Source organism: Phoxinus phoxinus, assembly GCF_949152265.1.
Source record: "Phoxinus phoxinus genome assembly, chromosome: 19".
In the NCBI taxonomy this organism is placed as follows: domain Eukaryota; kingdom Metazoa; phylum Chordata; class Actinopteri; order Cypriniformes; family Leuciscidae; genus Phoxinus; species Phoxinus phoxinus.
The window spans coordinates 22,218,803-22,241,335 of record NC_136894.1 but is presented as its reverse complement, the minus strand read 5'-3'; the positions used below and the strand labels follow the sequence as shown (position 1 = coordinate 22,241,335).

The window sequence follows — 22,533 nt, the reverse complement described above, 5'->3', positions numbered from 1 at the left end:
TCGCATTGATACTGCATTGATACTTCTTTGCATGTTACTTAGTTTCTCCAGTTTGTTCAGTCCCAAACACAACATATGCATTTTATTGTACACTTTGGTAAGAAAGCATATGCAGGAAAAATAAATGGAAATTTATGTGTTAGGCCATACCAATCGGGTCTCTGATTGCAAGTGCATACACACTCTTGTTATTAACTAAACTAGTTATTGTTTTTGCTCCCACTTTGCCAGATATACAGTAGACGCATTTCTAAATCAGTAAAACATACAGAATGAGAATGTAAACTGCATTATCTTGTTCTGCATTCTTCTTGTAGAGTAAGACACTGAGTGAAAAAAAGAGTACAAAAAGGTAATGGAAAAGAATCAATGTTGCCACAGAGCTAACATCAGTTATTTTTTCACCGCTGTACAAATGAATCTGCATTCAACCGGAAATATGCCACAGTAGTATTGAGTTATAAAAATACTGTACATTACAAAATGGTAAACAATAAACGAATGCACACTGAATGTGTTTTTTCTAGCATAGCCAGTCGGACAAGGTAATATAAACAACAGAAATTAATATTCCAGCTCTGAGCTTGCTTGAAATGACAAAAGAATTAGGGGTTAATTTAAATGTATGTCTTAAGCTCAGTTGAGCTTGCAAATGTCCATGGTTTTACATTCCCAACTTGTCACTTTCTTATGTTTTAAAACTTTTCATTCTTTCACAAAGAGCATGCGAGAGTACGAGAGAGAGACAAAGACAGAGAGAGAGAGAGAGAGAGAGAGAGAAATAATAAAAAGCTGGTGAATCCCCATGAAGCTCTCTATGTGAACTGTCACATTAATAACCCTATGCTGGTATTCAAATTTTCTGTCGAAAGCTAAAGAAAGATTGAGTGCCCTGCTGTTGCGCAGCCAAGATTGAAGACATGTCTCATTGACATTGTTAAAAGTTTATGAAAATATATGAATCCTCAAATGCCATTGGCTCCACCGCTCCCAACTCTGCCCACTTCTATAAGAAATCGGTCTTTTAATCAAAATGATTGAATACCGCAAGGTTGAACTCAGGAATATGAATAAAAGTGGATATGGAGGAGGTGGAGAGGGAGAGATTGGTACCATGGTGCACTTGCATTTAAAGAGGAGTGTCCGATGTCTTATTGCGGGGTACAACAGGGTACAACACTTAGCCCCTCTTTATTTCATCTAATCGTTTAGTGAATCTATTCGCTGCATTGTGGGATTTAAAGAGTAAAGTACAGAAGAGACTGCAGCTGCGGTCTGTGTCCTATTTTCAGACCCAAGAGAGACAAAAGAAATGCTAAATGCATATGCTGGCATTTCTCTTTCACAAAGAAGCGGATCTGATCAGCGGACAAACAAGGAAATACCCGGTCGATCTGCTATTTTCCTCTGTGCACTGAATCAAAGCAAAACCACTGAGGCCTGTGTGTACGTTTAGCCTAAACTGGCATGTGGCATATTGATGAGGGTTCAGACGTACCCGGGTGCTACTTTTCCCTTCAATGTCATCTCAGGGAGGTGAACAGGCAGAAAGGCCTCAAACGCCAGAACCGTGGCTCAACGCCTGTCAGCCGCAGCCAGATAACCAGCCGTGAAACACGCGGGCAGAACAGGCTAATGGAAACTCTCTGATTCCCACTGGAGCATCGGATCAAAACACAGCTTCTAAACCTTTACCAGGAATCATTGTCGTCAAGTATTCGGCTTACAACAGCAGCCTCTTATTTGTTTGTCAAACACTGAACAGCAGCTGCCGAGGAATCTGAAAGGATGAAACTGGGAAGAAAATGCTTCAGATACTTAAAAATGCCACAACAAAGTCATTGATACTACACACCATAACACCAAAAACCATGTAGAAGGGATAGTGCACTTATTGTGAAAAAAACAGACTGAAACTTCTGTTGTTATTCAAAGAAAATCTTCCAACCCCTCACATTTGGTCAATTACTTTGAAATTGGTATGATGCATCAGCATACCAGTTTTATTTGTGATTTCATTTTCTTTGAAAGTTATCATATGAGACTTCAAAAGACTTAAATTAATATGACGCAAACTAAAAAAGTTTGATAGCCCTTATTCACTATCTTGTTCTTGTTCTATAAAAAAAAAATATTCAAAATGTCTTCTTATGCTTGAAGACTGTTTCTTTAAAAACTCTTAAAACATGCCTTTCATAAGTGACTTCACCTCATGGAAGCATTTAACCTTTGGGCTTTAACTGTGAATGTGACACATTATGGGATATTTTGAAGGAATTCACAATTTGTGCACATTCACATACTGTACAAACATAGCAGACGTTAGAACCTGAATGCTATTTCCCATCTCAGGTGCATGTAATAATGACCAGGGGCAAGGGGAAAAGGGGAATATGGTCTTGTGGAGGTATATAAATGAAAGGAGGGAAGGGGGAAAGAGTGATTGAGCACCTTGTGTTTGAGCAAGCTGTCCCGTCTGTTCGGCCCTACCTCTCCACTCCATCATTGCCGTGGACTGATCTCGACCAACCACAAGAGAGGAAAGAAGAATAGAGAAAGACGTACAATACCAAAATATAAAGGATTTGTACAGGATAGTCCACTGAGCTGCATACAGGATCCAAATTTACTTGTCAAGAGCAAGTAAAAACATCATAAGGAACTGCAACATAATAGAAGAGACTAATAGTCACATTCTCAGGGCAGGATTTATTTTTTATTTTTTTAATCAAATTTAGCTTAAAGTCATGGCTAAAAAATATTGAATATTTCCACCATTATGGACTGGGAAAAAAAGATACAGTTCTTCAAACACATATCACCACACTATGGGGCAAGTTGTCACAGTGGACCATGTTGTTAACATTAACAATTTGAGAAGTATAAATTGGACGGTTTGACGTGATATGATAAGTGATCGTTAGATTCATTCAGCCTTAAATTTTCCTTAGTTGGTCAGAACAAAAGTGGATGTTACTTACTTGTTCAGATTACATTTTCCATTAAAAATTATTATGTTGGTCATACTTCCAAAAAGTAGAATCTGTGATTGTGAATGCCAGTATCCACACCGTGGCGTGGTGATTGACAGCCGCACATTCTACTCAAAACATTGGATTCATCCACGCTGTGCCATGCCGAGGCACAGGCCACGTAAAGTTGATAATTCCACGAATAACTGCAATTGTAGATTTCGAACAGAGATGGCGACAAAGAGGAAACACTACGGACTGCAGCTTTAAACAATGTTAAAGCCTGTTAAAGCCTTTACATTTAAACAGTGAAATAAGGTAACATTATTATTTTTTTACTTCAGACATTCTACTAACTATAAGTTACTCGGCAACTACTAGTCATTCGAGTATTAGTAGACTGTCTGCTTAGTATCTGCTAACACTTAATTTTGATGGTCCCTCAATAGGCATTCGACTAAGTAACTTTGCAACAACATGTTAACTTGTTCTATTAACCCAAGTCCTGACACTAACCTAACAGTCTACATATACTCTAATGAGAGTTAGTTGACATGTAGTTGCAAAAAGTTAGTAGAATGTCTAAAGTGGACACTGAAATAAATGTAACCAGAGAAAGGACACATTTGTGCATTTGGAATTCTGACAGAATACCTTACAGTACTGAAATATAGTCCTTTTGACAACTTCCCTGTGTGACAACAGGCCCCGGTTTATCCTAGATGATTTAAAGAAACAGTGTCATCATTTACACACACATCACTACAAGTATGTATGAATTTCTTTCTTCTGTAGGACACAAAAGAAGATATTTTTTAAAATGTCTTAGTGTTTTCGTCCATGCAATGCAATTCTTCTAAATATATTCTGTGGTGTTGCACAGAAAAAAGAAAGTCAGGTTTGAAATGAGTGAGTAAATTATGACATAATTGCAAATCAAGTTTATTGGCAAAATTTCAGCTGTTTGCTTTCAGCTATTTGCAATGAACAAATCAAACAAAAGTAATTTAAATGTTAATTTCAACACAACAAATGTTTCAAGTGGTTTCCCCAAATTAAACTGGAAATGCAACTTTTAATGACTTCTGAAGTATCAAAATTATTCAACCCCCTGAATAGAATCCCTCATAACAGAACAAATCTGCAAAACAGGCGTTGTCTCAAGCACACCTGATGCAACTAATTAAGGGCTTCATTAGTTGCACCAGGTGTGCTTGAGCTGTAGAACACATGAAAAATCAGAACTGGCTAACGTTAGAAATATGGCTAAGTCAAGAATGGTCCAAAAAGTTAAGAGAAGATTCCATTGCTCTTCACAAACAAGGAACAGGATACAAAAAGATAGTGATACGTGTTGCTAGAGACACCGTTGGAAGTTCAAAGTTAAAGGAACAGTGGTTACACTACCTGGACAGAGCAAAAAAAGGAAGCTATCAATGGCTGCAACCAGATTTCTGAGAAGGCAGGTTCAGAAAACACTTGAGTGACTGCCAAAGACCTGCAGCAAGACTTGGTGGCAACAGGCACTGAGGTTTCAGCTTGCAGAGTAAGGTGCGTATCAAACGCATGCCAGAACTCCAAGATGTACACCACTACTACCCAAAAGCACAAGACAAGTCGGCTCCAATTTGCTAAAAATCATATAATTAAGCCACAAAGGTTTTGGGATTCTGTTCTGTGGAGCAATGAAACAAAACTGGAACTTTTCGACCCTAATCAGTATTATGGAAGAATGAAGCATATGCTGAAAAGAACCCTCTGCCTACAGTTAAGCATGGTGGGGCTCGTGATGCTCTGGGGCTGCTTTACATCCTCTGGTGCTGAAAACCTGTATTGTGTGGAAGGCAAGATGGATTCATTGAAGTATTAGGGAAATCCTAGGAGAAAAAGTCATGCCATCAGTGAGGAAGCTGAAGCTTGGGCATCATTGGACCTTCCAACAGGACAATGATCCAAGGCATACGATTCTACAGTGGCCATCACAGTCACCTGACTTGAACCCCATAGAACATCTTTGGTGGGATTTGAAGAAGGTGGTTGCTGCATGCAAACACAATATTATTACTGAACTGGAGGCCATTGCTCATGAGGAATGGGCTAAGATTCCTCAGAAACGATGCCAGAAGCTGCGGTGTCTCGTTTGCAGCAGATCATAACAGCAAAAGGGTGTTCTACCAAGTACTAAAGATGCTTGCCATGAAGGGGTTGAATAATTTTTAGACTGCAGAAGTCATTAAAAGTTGCATTTTCAGTTGAATTTGAGGAAACCACTTGAAACATTTGTTGTGTTGACCTATTTCAATTACTTGTTTGATTTGTTCATTGCAAACAGCTGAAAGTCTGTAAAATTTGCCAATAAACCTGATTTGCAATGGGGGTTGAATACTTTCGATGACAGCTCTAGGCTATATATATATATATATATATAACATTAATTACAATCTTTTAGAATGATTTACACCATGCATCGGTTACGTCATAGCCTACTTGAAGTGTCACCCATCCTTGTGAGGCGCTTCATGTCCTCGGACATTGTTTTGATTGGGAGTAGTCCCTTTTGAAATGTGTCTCTGAATCTTTCAGGGCCGTCAAAATTTAAAACATATCTTCAAAGCCGCAATAGAACCCATCAGTAATTGAGGTGATAAATCTGTTTTTTCCGTCATCGCTGTCTCTCGCTCCATGTCTTTTGAGTGTGTCGCTGATGAGTGGTAAATTGGAAATTATTCAGAGAGGTAACAGCACTCTTAGATGCAGTTCCATTATAGTCTGTCAGTCACGAGAGACAGATAAATTACTCACATGTCAATCTACCCATCAAACAGCAGACAGGGGATTGTGGGATTGATCAATGGAGGAGAAAAAAAATCCACTGTAATTCCTCTCTGTGTGAAGGCATGAATAAATCAGAGGTCTTTTATTTTTTGCTGTGCATTAACTTCTACCTGAAAATAATACTGCTCAAATGCTCAAAGGACAATGAATAGTTGTGGATCAAACCAGGGTGGGACAAAGCATCACACGAAATCAGAGAGATCAAAAACACAATTAAAAACTCTTTTGGTTGGGCCGTTGAGACCTGATGAGGTATTTGCTGTGATGTTGGAGTTTTCCATTGGCTTTTAATGGGAGCAAGGTTGTGTTCGATGCTGTTTAATGGTAGAGGAGAGAGGAAACACCTCTCGTGTTCAATAGCAAATTAATTGCTACGATTAGTCATTGGTAGACTTCTCGAATGCAGTCCTTTGGAGAGCTGGATTCAGCCACTCAAATCCTCTCATTTGTAATAGGCTGTCTGCTTGAATAATTGATTGGAACAAATGTGAACTGGATGAGAAAGTCTGAGTGTCCTCCATCATACAAACACACACACACACACACACACACACACACACACACACACACACACACACACACACACACACACACACACACACACACACACACACACACACACACACACACACACACACACACACACACACACACACACACACACACACACAGACACACACACACACAGACACACACACACACACAGACACAGACAGAGAGAGAGAGAGTTCACTCCATGCAAGCTCAAGCTTTTTCTAACATAATAATAATAATAATATAATTTAACAGTAAAACATTATTAAAGTACATTTTTTTTTTTTAAATATTAATTTCTAAAAGTACCAATAAACAGAGCAGCATTTATATTTTAGGATGTGGGTCCCTCACAATTTATCATTATCATATTTGTATGATATTTGCATTAAAAAGTTTGAAAACCCCTGTATTAGGCATTAAACTTCCCTTTAATAACTGGCGGGCCCTAGCAGAAGTGACTGTATGTACTATAGTATAGTATACTATAGTATACTATACTATACTATAGTACTAAACATGGTATCTCATGTATGTTTTTTCCATTAATTACCTAGAATGTGGCAGCCTGCAGCATTGTCATCTGTGCCACCACAGTTTCATAATGGACTGAAAATATTTTTACACTAAAAAATATCTGCACCATTGGCATCTGTCATTCAAGCTAAAATCATCACGATGTGGCTTGGTGTGTTTATCAAAACACGAAAGGCTGTGATTTAATAAAATATACTCTGTTGTCTGCGTGACACAGTTTACACGAGAATCCTTTAGGGAGACGCTGTATACTGAATAAACAGTCTCAAGAATGCAGCTTAAAATAGACAGAAAATTTGTACAAAACAAATTAGCTATTAAGGTAATTAATAAACATGATGTTCTTAAAGAAATGAAGATCGACTCCTTTACATTTTTAATGCTCTAGTTATGCAATCCAGTTTTGATTATGTCCTGATTTTAAACAATTGATATGTAACAAACTCCAAATGTCGTGGCCCAGTAGAAGGGAGCATACAAAAAACATTCTGTGACTGCATGAAGGTCATAGCAGGTCACGGCAGAGACCTTCAATGCTGCTTAGCAGTTTCTGCACAGTTCAAAGGAAGAATAGAGGTTTTATTAGCATATTTTTCTTTGTTTAACTCAGGTTTGCTGAAAATGTCTACCTCAGGCAGGTAGTATCTCTAGAGTCTAGCGATTCAGAGAAGAAAGATCAAATATTTGGCTATATGATGCAGAGGAACATGACTATGCAGGCTTTTTCTAAATAAACATTCTCCAATGCTAATATGTTCTTATGTAAAACAACATCTTAATGTGATTAACTGACCACCCATCAACCTTCAATGCATTCAGTGCACAAATACTCACACAAACACACACGCTGCCCATGTCCCGGGGTTCTCACGTGAACTTCAACACCACTGCGAGCCGGGGGGAGGATTTAAAATTCATGAGCAGTGATTTTAATGTTTTCTTTGCTACAGGCAAGTAAAAGAAACAATTAGCGTAGCATTGGCGCTGAGGTCCAGCAAAATCAATAGTCCCTGATAGTATTGTAAGCCTATTGACCAAATCCTGCGGTTCACCCCGACCCTGTGCTGCAACAGACACCCTTACAGGGGATTAAGCATTTCTGCCTGTGCGAATGGAGAAGGGGAGCTGTGCATAGTTAAACAGCCTTCAGGAACGATAGCAATCAGAGAGCTGCTAGCTGAGGTAGACTGACACTGAGCATTGACTTGATGTGAGAGCATTTCAGGAGATGAAGGCGCCTCAAGGGTATACTGTAGTATAATACTGTACTGAGAAAAAAAAAAAAAAAAAACGAGACACAATGCATCAGCCAAGTGATTATATAGACCGGCTATTTAAAAATTACAGACAGAAAACATGAACGCATCCCTGTGTACGGCCCCAAAATCTTTTGGACTCAATAAAACAATCAAGTTCAATCGCACACACACAAAACGCACTCGCACACAAATTCTTGAAACAAGTTGCAAGATGCTGTAGTTTCTGACACCTTTGAGACTTATTGATACTTTGTACAGTTCTAGAGGGTGTACAGAATGCGGCAGATGGACTCATGCCAGAGGAACTGGTTCTGTGGGCGGCAGCATCCAGTCAATGGCTCGGCGTGAGCTTTGAAAGAAATCTGGTGTGCTCTCAGAGGTAATGTAGCCTGGGTCTAAACAGATGTTCTGGAAACAGAACGAGAGAGCAGGCGAACAGGTGTCACACCCACCTGAATGTGTACAACAAACTGACCCTGACGCCCACTCCTGTAAAACACTTTACCCCACAAACACACGGATTTGCATGCAAACATACAAAAGCTTTTGCTCCAAACCTAGCAAACTGTCTCGCTGCCTTCTAAGATACCATTAAAACTGACATGAAACCTTGTAAGTTACTGTTTTGGAAAGCTCTCATAGACAGCGACTAAAGACACTGAAGACTGATGTTTGCATATTGCTAAGCTAATGCACAATATTCCAATAAGCATAAAACTGCTTAGCACAAATGAAAATGGCATTACTGATAATCAATATTAATGACACTGAATTCTTTTTAATAATGTAATCAACATTTCTTTGGTGTCTTCTGCTATTATGCTGTCTTCGAATTTGGCCAAAATAAGGTTGAACCTCCCTGGCAGTTAGTCAAAATGATGTCCGATGCCTGACAGGATGACCTTGAAGAATAATGCACAGGGTTTTGTGATAGAAGGATTAGTTTAAGGGCCTCCTCAAATAGCCTTTGATCTTTGTGACTCCTATGTTGTTATGCAGCTACGGTCTTCATTTCCTAGTGCAAGGAAGGGGATGTTTCCTATCTTAAGGTTGACTGAAATGGGTGTATTTTGCATTACATTTATTATATATTTTTGTGGCAAACAGGACGGGGCCGAGAGCCGTGAGAATGGTGCGAGGCCTAGCCTAGCACCACCTGCCACCACATTGGTCTCGAGTGTCTCACGGAGGAGCTCCGGATCGATAAAAGGAGAAGCGACGACAGTGAAGGACAAGAGAGGACCAGGTTTGGGACATTTACGTGGTGTTTTGTTTATGTGTGTGCGGCAGTCGTCCGTGGGGGGCGCTTTACTTTCGTTTTGTGTTAGTTTATTTCATAATTGGCACCCATTTGGCTTGCTCACACACACACACACACACACACACATACATATATATACACCTTCAACATTTCTCACATTATCACAGTTTATTCGCTATAGTTTAGAAAATGGTAATGAAATATGACAAGAACTCAGAGTTATCAAATCAGTTGATAATTCTCTGGTTTTGTCCATCCTTCTGTTAGACTGTCTCACAAATTAATTAGGTTGAATATATGTCAGCTGTTAAATGTAAGTAAACAATTAGATAATACCAATTTAGTTCAACCAATTTCCAAGGAATGCTTAATTTTGTTCAGTCTGTGGTGTAAAAAGGTCACATTAGCAATTAAAGAAAAAACACTTAAGCAAAACATGGTCAGGTGAAAGTGTCTGAATCATTTTTGGTCCCAAAATGTTAAATTTTTTACTGGTAGTCCACTGTATGAATAATTGTTGAGTTTAATATGTCACAGTTTACTTCATTTTGCCATCCTCACTTACATAAATAAACTTGTCCTGTACCCACTAGTAAAAAAATATATAAAAATGATATCAGGCTTCTGAATAATTTTTGGTTTGACCAAAAAATAATGTTTGTGGTTCCCGCCTTCTTTCCTGAACTAACTAACCTCTCTACAATTTTATTATATATATGAATATATATATATAGCCTATATATATATATATATATATATATATATATTTTTTTTTTTTTTTTTTTTAGCAAGCCAAATGCCAAATGCATCAAACAAAAACTGGACTGGAGCACACATGGATGGAGTGGACTAACACATTTTATTTTTTTTGTTTTTAATTAAAGATCAATTAAAGATGCTGTTATGGCACAATTTACCCCCCGCTTATGCCCCCCGTGCTTGTTTGGACTGCGACGTCTTAGACAGAACTTGACATCAGATGCCATTTTTGCAAGCTACACTTACACAGAGCCATCAGACAATATAAAGGCAAACTGCCAATTTAGATTTGTCTAGTGCTCTTTTGCTGTGATTTCAGAGAAAACCCCCATGAGGCTTGCACTTGAGCATCACAAGACTCACTCAGTGCCCTCAACAAACCAGGCAGACACACTAGATGCCCGTGAGTGCAATACATTATGAATGCAGCTGCAACGCATCTCAACAAAGACATAATCTATTATGTAAATGGGCATTCTGTATGTCTGAGTTAAGTGGCTCTGAGCGTGACAGTTCTGTCGTGGCAGGCCCGTTTTATTGTTTTATTGTTGACTCATGGCATTCTTATTTTCTCCGTTATTGTCAAAGGATTTATTAGATGTGTGTTTAGTTTTTTGCATGCATTTATATACAGTTATAATAAGTATAATAAATAAGAATTATTTAGCATAGAAAATATGATTTTCCTGTTCATTTGAAATGAAAGCATTCAATCTCCAATGTAGATATACTACAATATTCAATGACAACTCCCTTCCAGTGCATTCAGTAAACTAAGCTACGCAAAAACAAGCCAATATTTTAAATATAGGCTATACATACATATATATATATATATATATATATATATATCCGATATGTGTACATGTGAATGATTTTTTTCCCATGGCGTTCTATACAAAAAAATGTTTTAACTACAACAATCATTTAAACTAACTAAAAAGTACAAATACCCTTTTTTGGGTTCATATTTTGAGTAAAGTGCCCCAGATTGGATGACCAATTGACCATGATGATATGCTAGTAAATGGTTCACCAGTCATAAAAAGGTTATTTACATTTAGGTATCAGCACTTTTTGTTGCAAATTGTATTTTTTGGTGCAAATATAAACCCTTTACTAGCAATAGGTGTATTTTACAGAAGTGTAAGACACGTTTACAATAAATAAGAATGATTGCGGTGCGGCATTACCAGCAAACAGTTGAACCACTAAGCCAGCAGGGAATACGAGAGCTTGAAAGTCACCCCACAAAACAAGATCCTTGTCCTTCCTACGTACTGAATTCTCAATATCATCACAGAGCACCACTTCAGGGGTGATAGATTCTCTGTCTTTCTGTCACTCCGTCTTTTTTCTCTTTTACCGATAATAATCCATAATGCAACCCAGATACAGTACAAGCCTCCTGCATTATTCAGAGAAAGTTTCTCCTTTGATTTATGTTCTCTGTGTCTCTCTCTCTCTCTCTCTCTCTCTCTCTCTCTCTCTCTCTCTCTCTCTCTGAATCCCTTCATTCTTTAAGTCCCTCTATGTCGTCATGCAGCAGTTGCAGATAATGCAGTTGTGGAATGAGAAGATGAGAATACAGGTGCAGAGTGTGTGTGTGCGTGTGTGTGTGTGTGATGTCGTCTCATACTGAATAATTATAGCAGCTCGGCCCAGGCAAATCCTCCCCAGAAGGTAGTGCGTCTGTGAGCCTTCCACCTGCCATGCACTAAACGCCGCCCCATCCATCAAACACCCACTTGACAAATACATTCCATAATAGAAGTTTATTTTTATGGGGAGGCCGAATCACAGACCTTCCCATGCATACAAAAACGTGTCAGAATTATTTATGAGAGCTGCTGAGATGCACAATATGTCATATCAAAGTCTGGATTCGCTCCTCCGCCCCACATGCCCCTGTCAATACCCACACAGGCTATCAATAATGTGAAACAGCACAGAGATAAGCCCCCCGAACACAGGGTCACTCCGAGAGGGGAGGACGGCCTCCACGGATGCCACACACGCGTACGCACATAAACAAGTTCAGACAAAAGCAGAAATGCACAAACTGCCGCACACACATGTGGGAATCAAAACGTTCTTTGGCTAACGTTGCCCATTTCTACGGCCCTAGGAAATTAAGTTAGATTTTTTTCTAAATTCTGTTTTTATTTTTCTGGATCTTGAATTTTCTTGAATGGTTTAATCAAATGTTAATAAATAAAAACAATGTCTAATTAATTGATTTCATAAAACTTTAATAATGTGATCATTTCAACAGGAACAGTGGCCTATGAAAAGTTTTATGTCCTATCTTGTTTTAATTGTTCAGGATCCTGTGTTTTATGATTTAATAAAACATTATTTAGGGGAAAAGAGTGGATGAAAAACTGTGATATTCCTTAAAAAATTATGTTTAAATGATCTGTTATTTTTACTTTGAGAAGTACAGTAAATTGTACTGTACAATAGCATTATATTCCTGTCACAATTTCTTCAAGATCAACTTTTATTTTGGTGGGTTGCAGTGTAGACCTTTGAGTTTCTGTGTAAAGTTATCAAAGTGAAATGGCGGTGAAGTGACTCCCAGAGCAGCCCTGGAGATGAAGTATGTTAAGTGTCCTACTATAGTAAGTCGACAGACTTTGAAAACACCACGAGCGCCACGCATGCTTGAGAACATGTACAGTAGTAGACAAACTGTGCCGCTTATTCACGCAAAGTCATGCAGAAAATGCAGACTTTCAGAAAGTCATGCAGAAAATGCTTTAATATTCACAGACACAAGTCCATATTGCAATTTGATTACCGTAAGTGTACAGCCCTACTTTTGATCTAATCATCCAAATTCTGTGACATTCCGCGTTATATAGTAAATTCCATTTGTGTGACTGATTCTGCAACTTCGAATCATGGAAATCATAGGGCACTACATTTTATAACTTACAGTTATCAACACTTTTTTTTACAAACATTTACTAGCATTGCATCCATTTACTAGCACAGCATCATGGTAATTCAATCTGGAGCACAATTCAAAAAATTCATCCAAAAATTGGTATTTGTACTTTTTAGTTAGTTTAAATTATTGTTGTAGTTAAAACGTTTTTGTTTAAAACACTGTGGAAAAATCATCCACATTTAGGCCTATACATATTGTATATTTATGTATATATATATATATTTAAAATAATGGCTTGTTTTTATAGGTAGTCAACCAGAATGCCTATAAACGCAGCGTGTACAACCCAGTCACATGAAAATCATAGGGCATTTTACAGCTTACACAATGTGCAACACTGCACACTAAAGGGCAATAAATAAGCTAGCAACACTTTTTTTTCAAACATTTCAACTAAAAGAGGCCCTAAATAAGCAGAGTCCTTGCTCGAAGCATTTACCTTCAAAGAGTATCAGTACTTTATAGCGGGGCTGTATGCATGACAAAATCAATCCCGTCTCTCATGACGGCCCTGTGACATTGGGCGGCAAAGAACCTTCTGAAAGTCCATTGGAATTCAATAACATTGACAATTCCGTGTTCTTGAAGGTGTCAGAGCCAATACTGTCTCCAAGTCAGAGTCTGAAACGCTTCTCAAGCCCAAGTGTAATCACCTGTTTCATGTGATTTAACTCGCCGCCGCTCGTTTGAACGGCTACCAATGCGGTACGCAATAGGTACAGGAGCTTTATCAGACAGAGTCACTAAGCAAACCCCCGCTTCCTTCTTTTTAAAATCCTCTTTTCTGTTCCTTGATCCATTATCACGCCGTTTCACATTACTTTCTGCCTCTCTCTCCGTTCGTTTCCCTCCCTCCTTTTCCCAGAGCATGCTGGGATCAGTGGGGGGACAGCAGAGTCGTCGGCTTGTTTGCACACTGCTGTGTTGGCATGGTAAACGATAGCTGACTAAACATGCTTGTTAAGCTAGTCGTTTTTGTGTAGGAAATCCCTCTCTCCCCTTAATTACACGACAGAACGCAAATTCATACGTTGTGTTAAAATGTAGCTGTCTATCGTCCCCTGGTTATCCATGGTGGTTATTTCTTTTTTCACCGAAAAAAAAAATGGAGGGGGGGAGGCAGGGTTTGAAAAAGAGCTTGTGCGTGCACCATCTTTCATGAAGCAAGCTGATGTATTGTTCTAGAGAGATAGCAGCAAGTATAAATGATTACATGTAGCTGGCCTGGGCTTTGTAATAAAAAGGAGGATTATCAATTCACAGGTTTTTGGGCAGATAGCGTTGCACCAGCTACAACGTGATCGCAATCAGGACTTCGAGACACATCTGTATTCCCCTGCACATCCAGAGCCGGAGGGAGACGGGCGGAAAGAGAGAACGGGGCAAAGAAAGAAAGAAAGAAAGAAAGAAAGAAAGAAAGAAAGAAAGAAAGAAAGAAAGAAAGAAAGAAAGAAAGAAAGAAAGCTTTAAATTATATTATCTATTTTTCAACAATAAATTTGAAAACAATTAAGAACTGTTTTTGTTCTGATGCAAATAAAAGACTAGCCTATACCATCTACTGTGCTTCAATTCATTTCACACCTGGAAATGTGTAAATTGCTTTTTGACTTGTTTTATGTTCAGCTCCTTGACAAATACATCTTTACCTCATGTAACAGAACAACAATATCAACTGAGGAAACAATATCAATTTTCATGCAGATGAGCAACAATATGCCCCGTCAATCTCTTTTTGGTCAATAAATTAAAAAAAGAATTTGGACCTCAATTTAAACTATAAAAACTCAAAAACTAAACCTAAACACAACAAAACCCATCAAAAAGAATTAAGGGAAAATAAAAATGTATGAATTTGAGTCATTAAATGACACAAAAAATCTAAATGCTGTACATGGAATACATAAACAAATTATGCTATATCCTTCTTTGTCATTTTTATGTTTAATCAACTGGTACCATGTCATTTTTAGTGGATGAAGTCAGTTATCTTCAAGTCCACACAGTTGTCCAAGCAGAGTAACAACAGGTCATATTTATCGTGGACATGATCGACTAAAGTTTCACAACCAGAAAGTCATCTTGAACAGTATATTTATTGTTTAACCATTAAATACCTAATACACTTTTTGCCTAGTGTGCTTGTGCAATCTTTCTTCAAATTAAATTCCACTTGGCTTGACATTTTGTTCCCTAATACATACATTTGAAGTGTGCCTTAAGAGTCGAAATACTTTTCAGGGGACACTTTATTAAACCAAATCCTTATCAGGGCCTAAAAACTGCTTTAGGCTCCCAAAAAAATCTCCCTGTGATTTTAATCTCTTCTGTACCATCAAGGGCTCCCGGCGGAGGCCCCTATTCCATATTCACCTCCACAGTGCCGAATTTAGTGGGACGCCGAGCAGAACAGCACAGTGCCTCCTCCTCATCAGGCCTCTCGCTCTGTGCGCCGCAGCAGAACGAATTACGGATAAAGACTGGAAGTGACGCCTGTCTGTGCGTTTGAAATCATACTCCCCTCTCTGACAGGGAGGAACCTTTGGCTTCATTTGTCTGCAGGAAGGGCCGCTACCTGAGTTTATTATGCAGTCACACAGCAGGAAGGCAAAAAAGAGGGGATATGGGGAAGGGAATAGAATAGAATGGAGGTGGGAGAAGAGGAGAGTAATGGAGGAATGTGAAAGACAGAATTGAAGGGAGCGATTGGGGAGGCCTCACTGACAGGCCCCCGCAGGACTGGGGGCGGCATGTTAAACTGGGTGATGACTGATGTGATGGCTCATCTATCTTCTTTCAGAGACAGTGAACTGTCCGCCTACAAGCCCACCCGACAAAGGGGGTAAAAAAAACTCTACACCTATATCATTATGCACACACACATAGACTATCCACATGTTAAATGATGACAGACATTCCAGCTATATCTCATTTTTGGGCAAGGGCAGATCAGTCAAGTTCAATCTGTATTTTATTTTATTTTGAAATCACTTAGTCACTCAAGTCCTATCAACAGAAGTAGCCAAAAGTCCCCAAAATAACGAAATAAATAGATAAAAAATTGGTGTCCCTCTCTCTTAATAAAAAGTTGGAAAATCTTTCATTGATATGAAAGAAGTCTCAGATTATACTAAGTTGTGTCATTTTATAAAAAATTCAAACAATAAAAACAGTGTTGTGTCTCTTTATTGTGTGGTGACAGTTCGCTGTAGTGCCTCATTTCAAGCGGCACGTGAGCCAATCATCTTTTTTTTCGTCTTTTTTTTCATATCAGTTTTACAATCAATAGAAATAGCCAAAGGTTCCACAAATGGAAAAAGTAATAATATTTTTCTAATATTATAATCATTATTAATATTAATAATAATATGTCTTCTCACCATCAATAAATGTGGAATTTTTATTTTATATTTTTAAAAAATCCACTTAAAATTGACAGAGAAGAGACAAAAATTTAAAAGGGATAAGAAAGCAAGTCAGTAAACTTTGTTCAAATTTTTAAAAATAATTGTTTAATTTTGGGGGAATTTGGACATATTTTATTTGATTTAAAAGGCACTTCATTGTATGATCAATAGAAGTAGACAAAAATGATATTTTTGGGGACAAAGACAGTAAACAGGATTGCTTCAAGACTCCAACACCCAGACATTTTCTTGAACCACAGAATTCACAGATAAACCAGCTGTAGAAAAGGCGGGAAACAAGATCCACATTTAGCTTCCACCGATACATTCATCACAACTGTTTAGTCTAAACTGCCAAAATGATGGTTCTGTCTATCATCACACACCCTGTAGTTTGGAGTTAACGGCATGGTGAGCGAACGTCTTCATGTAGGTACGGGGAGAAAATAATATAATGAAAGAACTGGCAGACACTGCCTTTGCTCTTTTTCTTTCTGTCCGTTCCGTCTTTTTATTCCGGTCTGACTCGGTTACAGAATCACCCATTATTACGCAGGATCTCTGAGCCCCGCGATGAATGAGCTACATTCAAACTCACACATGCGTGAAAAAGGCCCCTTCCACCGTAGTTTCATCTAATGTTGTAATCCACACGCACACACTCACACACACTCACACACACAGAGACACACACACACACTTCCCACACCGCTGCTATTCTCCTCTTTGATCAAATGTCAGAGAGCTGTGTGTTTTAAAATCGTGTGTGAGAGAAACTCCTGGTAGAATCTTTTTTTTTTTAACATTTACCTCCAGTAAACTCTTTCTCTATGTCATACACACATTTAACCACAAGTCGTACTGTATGTCACTCATACAAGGAATGTCACCTCCTTGAGTGACTGTTTATGGGTCTTGCATCATGGAAAAACAATGCTAAAAGTCAATAATAAAATGCAACTAACCATATAGTTATAGTTAGGATAGCAAAATAAATAGGCTTATCAGCTTCTAAAAGGGAGGAGAAAATGTCACACACATACATTTACAGTATATCTATATGTTTCTGTCTTTATGACAGTAGGTAGTGAAAAGTGTTGTTCAGATTTGTTCATTCAGTTTCACTCAAAAACCCTCATTAATATAATTGGTGGTGCAAAAGAACTGTCAATATTGAGTCTAAAATGTTACTTAAAATTAACTTATTAAACTATTGAACACTTTCTTGAACTGTTCAGTAAAAACAATATCAATATCTGGGATATATATACATACCAGTAGATGTGCATACATGTGTGTGTGTGTGTGTGTGTGTGTGTGTGTGTGTGTGTGTGTGTGTGTGTGTGTGTGTGTGTGTGTGTGTGTGTGTGTGTGTGTGTGTGTGTGTGTGTGTGTGTGTGTGTGTGTGTGTTTGCTTAGCAATTTTAGACACTATTTGACATTCAATGTCAAATATGGTTGAAGCATTAAAACACAGCAAACTAAAAATACACACAAAAAACTCAAGCAGGCCATAAGTTTTAATGCATACAAATTAATATAAAGCTGACTGACAGGGGCAAAATGCCCTTCCAATATCCCCAGTATATGTGATCAATATAGTTCACTAACCACCAGTGCAACCTGATCATTTGTGCATGTGCGTATGCATGTGTGTGTCTGAACCTGCGTAGCTGCTCTGAGGCTCATGGCTGGTGTCAGACAGGGTCTGAAGAGGGTTTGGACTGTGAGAGGACGTAGAGATGTTGTGTCTCGGTGAGGGGGGATATTGCATTGTTGTTGAATTATGCATGGCCCCTGGAAGCGCGGGCCGACGCCTGGCCGTTGTCTTATGAGAGCTGACGGAGTGTCACTTTACATCATCAACGCCCCGGTACCGGAGCCTGGGACGGGCCGCCTGCCCGCCTCACGCGCAGATGAGAGGAGACGAGGCCCTGCCTGCCTGCCATGCCGAACAATGGTCTACCGTCAGTGGCACTCTCATTGACAGAATGATCTGGAAAGACACCAGCCATCCCACCAGTCTTAATGATGTCTCAACCCCCACCCCTTCCTACCGAGACAACAAAAATACACAGGACAAGAAAAAAAACAATGCTGGAAAACAACGTTGTGTAATGTCGAGCAATGGCATGTTCCGCTATGTGTCTCTGTGGCGGATATGTAGCGCCTTCGCGTTGAATGAATTAAGCTAAGATGAAACACTTTCGTGAACTGTTTTGACAAATAAGGTGACACCTCGGGTGAGAAGTTTTCAAAGTGACAGACACAGCGATATTCTTCATCCTGCAATAAACCTCAAAGAACAACGACTTCAGTCTGCGATTAATGACTTTAATGCGAACCGCTTCGTTTAATGACTGCGACACCGTTATATCTGGAAATTCAGCAGATACTGCAGGTTTGGAGAAGAGCCTTGCGTGGGCACCAGCGATCTTCAAGGGGAAGTTAAAGAGAACCGTGGGCGTAGACGTATTAATGCGCTCATCTGCTCGGCATCCGTCAGCCGCGGTATCCTCTCACCTGAGTGATTGACAGGGCAAGGACGGGGACACGTACGGCCAATTCTGACTTGTTCTGCTTGTACAGATGTTGATTACAGGGCCGTTTCCACACACGGTTTTGATTTCCCAGCATTTTATCAGGAAAGAATCGTGTCCCCAAGGCCCCCAAAATCTTGTCCTACAGATGGTTCATTTAATAGGCAACAACACTTCCTGATAAAGGTACATTCACACACACACAACTGTCATTTGTAACACGTCCTTATTGGAAACAGCTGCTCATTTTCACAAGCTTTCTGACGGCCACTGTTATAGACATTGTACATATTTTTTGAGGCTCTATTGTGTTATTTGGAGTGTTATTTCATGTTAATTTGTGTGGTTGATTACTTTTGTGCGTGCTGATTCTTAATCAATCTTCCTTTGTGTATTTAAGCTAACCGCTAACATAATAATATCCCAATCCAAATGGCCAAATTTTGGTTTTTCAAGCCTTTTTCTCTTCCCCTAGCCATACGGATAATTCTACAAACCGTGAATAAAACACCAACAATCCACCACCAGCAGGAACTTTAAAACTTTATGTACCCTGCAATCTCTGTGCTCCCCGAAGAGCAACACGGCAGCAGCATGGCGGTGTGAAGCTTTGGCAGACTCTGTGTTTTCAGAAACAGACGTAAAAGTGTTTTCCAGCTCCCTTTTCGCTGACTTAATGGCCCCTGATAAATCAGTCAAAACCCAGGCCTGCGTCATTAAACGTAGCATGAGCCGGCTACAGAACAAAAACAAACATGCCAGCCAGGGCGAGAGACATTTAAACGCCTTTAAACGGCCCTCAGGGGCACCAGGGGGCAGAGCAAACAGCTAAACCTCAGTCCTTGCCACACACGCTAATGCCGACCTCCACAGGAAAGAGTGGGAGATGGGTCAATTTTCACAACATGGACTATGTCCTTCCCCTCTGAGGACAGCGAGGAGCTTTGGATGCGGCCCCCAGCCTCTCAAAGGTGGAAGTGCTTCGCCCGGATCTCAATGGATGAGAGTAAACGTGTCATTAAAAAGTGAGAGAGAGAGATAGAGTCAGACCACAATGACTGTGATTTTGACATGATGGTTCCTATTTAATATTTCTTATTGTGCTCTAGTCAAATTTTTATGCGGAGGAGATGGGGAATAAAATTGGCCCATAATGCAGGCCAGACGTTGTATAGAGTGATACATAAAACGCATTGCCATTCTGATACATCGACTTGTAGACAACCCTATATAATTTGCTCTTCCTCTCCTGAATAGTTTTCTGGTTCAAGCATGTATGGCTGATTTAAACCAATTTTCCCACTTTCCATAGTGTAGCGTTTAAGACAGTTGACTGAGTGGATCAGGTAGTCCAAGCTGGTGCGATTGAGTGGAGATGGGATTCATTTGCATATTCATGGTTCCGTGTTTACTAATTCAAGCAAGGCAGTAGAGTTTCATTCAAGCTATTTTAAGGCATGAAGAAACTATTTTCACAGAAAAAAAAAGATTAAATATATAATTTTAATGTTCAAATATAAGTTTGAAGGGATACAATTAATAACTGTATGGGTTTTAAGCTTTAAGGGTATGTTTACCCGACACCGTTTTTAACTAAAAACTTAGTATGCGTTTTGGTCGTTAATTTACACGACAATTGAGTTTTTGGGAATCTTTTGAAAACTGGTTTCAAAGAGCAAGTTTTTGAAAACGACGCCTTTACCGTCTCCATGTAAACAACATAAACGTGGATTGTGAAAATGGTGACGTCATGTGCATGAGTGTTACATGTTCACACATGCGTATTACGTGTCCGCGGAGTGTTTCTTGACAAAGTGACATCAACAACTACTGGCCTGGCATGCATAATCAAGCCTTTTTAATAATTTTCACAGATCCGTGTGAATGGGGATCATCTTGACAAAGTTGTTTGTTTTCAGTACATCGTTATCATGTAAACATACCCTAAGACCATGAGTACTTGAGAAATCAGTCAAGTGTATCTGACTGTGATTATGTGTTGTAAATACATAAAAAAACATATAATAATAATACTTCCCCTGTAGCTTTAGAGCAATCGCCACTGATATTGTAACCTACAGTATAAATGTGAGTGGAATGGATAAAAGAACAACTGATATGACCACAGTGTTACACAAAGTAACGAATAAATAAGACAAGATGATGTCTTCAGTTCCATTGCTTTCACATGCAGATATGTTCAGTTCTGAGCAAAGGATTGAGAGAAAGGACAGAGCCCATCATCCCAGGAAGTGCCTCAGCTTTTCCATGATTACACAGAAGAGAGTAAAGACAGCCTGAACAATATGCCAGTTTCTCCTGCCTGATCCTGTGCTGAGAACTTTGACACCAAACAGCCTCAAATTAAAAGTGAAGCCGCTCTGTAGATGTGCTCGGCCGTCTCCCCTGGTTTCACTAAACACTTATGATATTACTCACAGAAATTACATAAATGTTGCCAAATGTGAGAAAAAGATCTTAAAGGGATAGTTCACACATAAATGAAAATTATGTCATCATTTACTCACTCTGTCATTGCAAATTCACAACTTACTTTTTCCATAGACCACAAAAGATGATGTTAGGCCGGATGTTTACGCTGCTATATATATACTGTATATATATAAAATAAAAATATCTAAAAATATATATAGAAAATATAAAACAAATAAAAATAAGAATAAAATAAGAACACAATCCATTTAAACTACTTGTCATTTTTGCAGCCTGAGAACTTCTAGTCCCTATTCGCTTTCAAAGTTCCAGGATTTTCTATTGCTTTAAATACGTCCCTTGTGTGTTTTACTCTTAATCTTTTTGCTTCCAAATTCATCAACAGCAAATGAAGAATTCTGCATTTTTTCAATTCTTTAGAACAACTGGGTTATGTGTAAGCATACAAGTGAACAATAACATCTGAAAGACTTCATGGCGAATATAAAGCTGGTGAGGAAAAAGTTTTGAAAACAGCCGTCTTTAAATGTGCTAGTCTTGGCACGGGCAGACCGGGCCTGCACAGGTCTGGACAGCATCAATCATAACCTGCTTTGAGTTCCCTCATTATGCCTTCCCTACATACACAGCTCACAGACACAAGGGAGAGGTTTTGTTTTTGTGAGTGTGCGCGCGAGAGGGAATAAAGGACAGAAAGAAACAGATTGAGAAGCACAGCAGGATCAGGAAGCGATATACAGAAGTATTACCTGCGAAAGGTTAATGGTGACCATTGTTGCTTCCTGCACTTTGACATTTTGTGAAATGCATACATTTAGTGCTTAAAATGTTTCTAAACATCACGCAGCTACACAAAAGATCAACTCTTGACATAAGGCAGATTTTTTTCCGAAGCAACGCAGTTCGGAAACTGCCAACTGATGCATCTAACCACAAAGCAGTCTACAGCCAAGTGAAAAAAAGGTAAAAAGTTGAGTAAGTGTTCTTGCTGTAACAAGAACCTGATCAAGCTTCGTATC

At 39.0% G+C, this 22,533-nt stretch overlaps 1 protein-coding gene across 2 annotated transcripts in view; it reads right to left on the bottom strand.

Moving 5' to 3' along the window:
- Nucleotides 1–22,533, bottom strand: part of tshz1 (teashirt zinc finger homeobox 1) — a 283,121-nt gene that overhangs the window by 114,105 nt on the left and 146,483 nt on the right. The gene's annotated exons all lie outside the window — the stretch shown is intronic.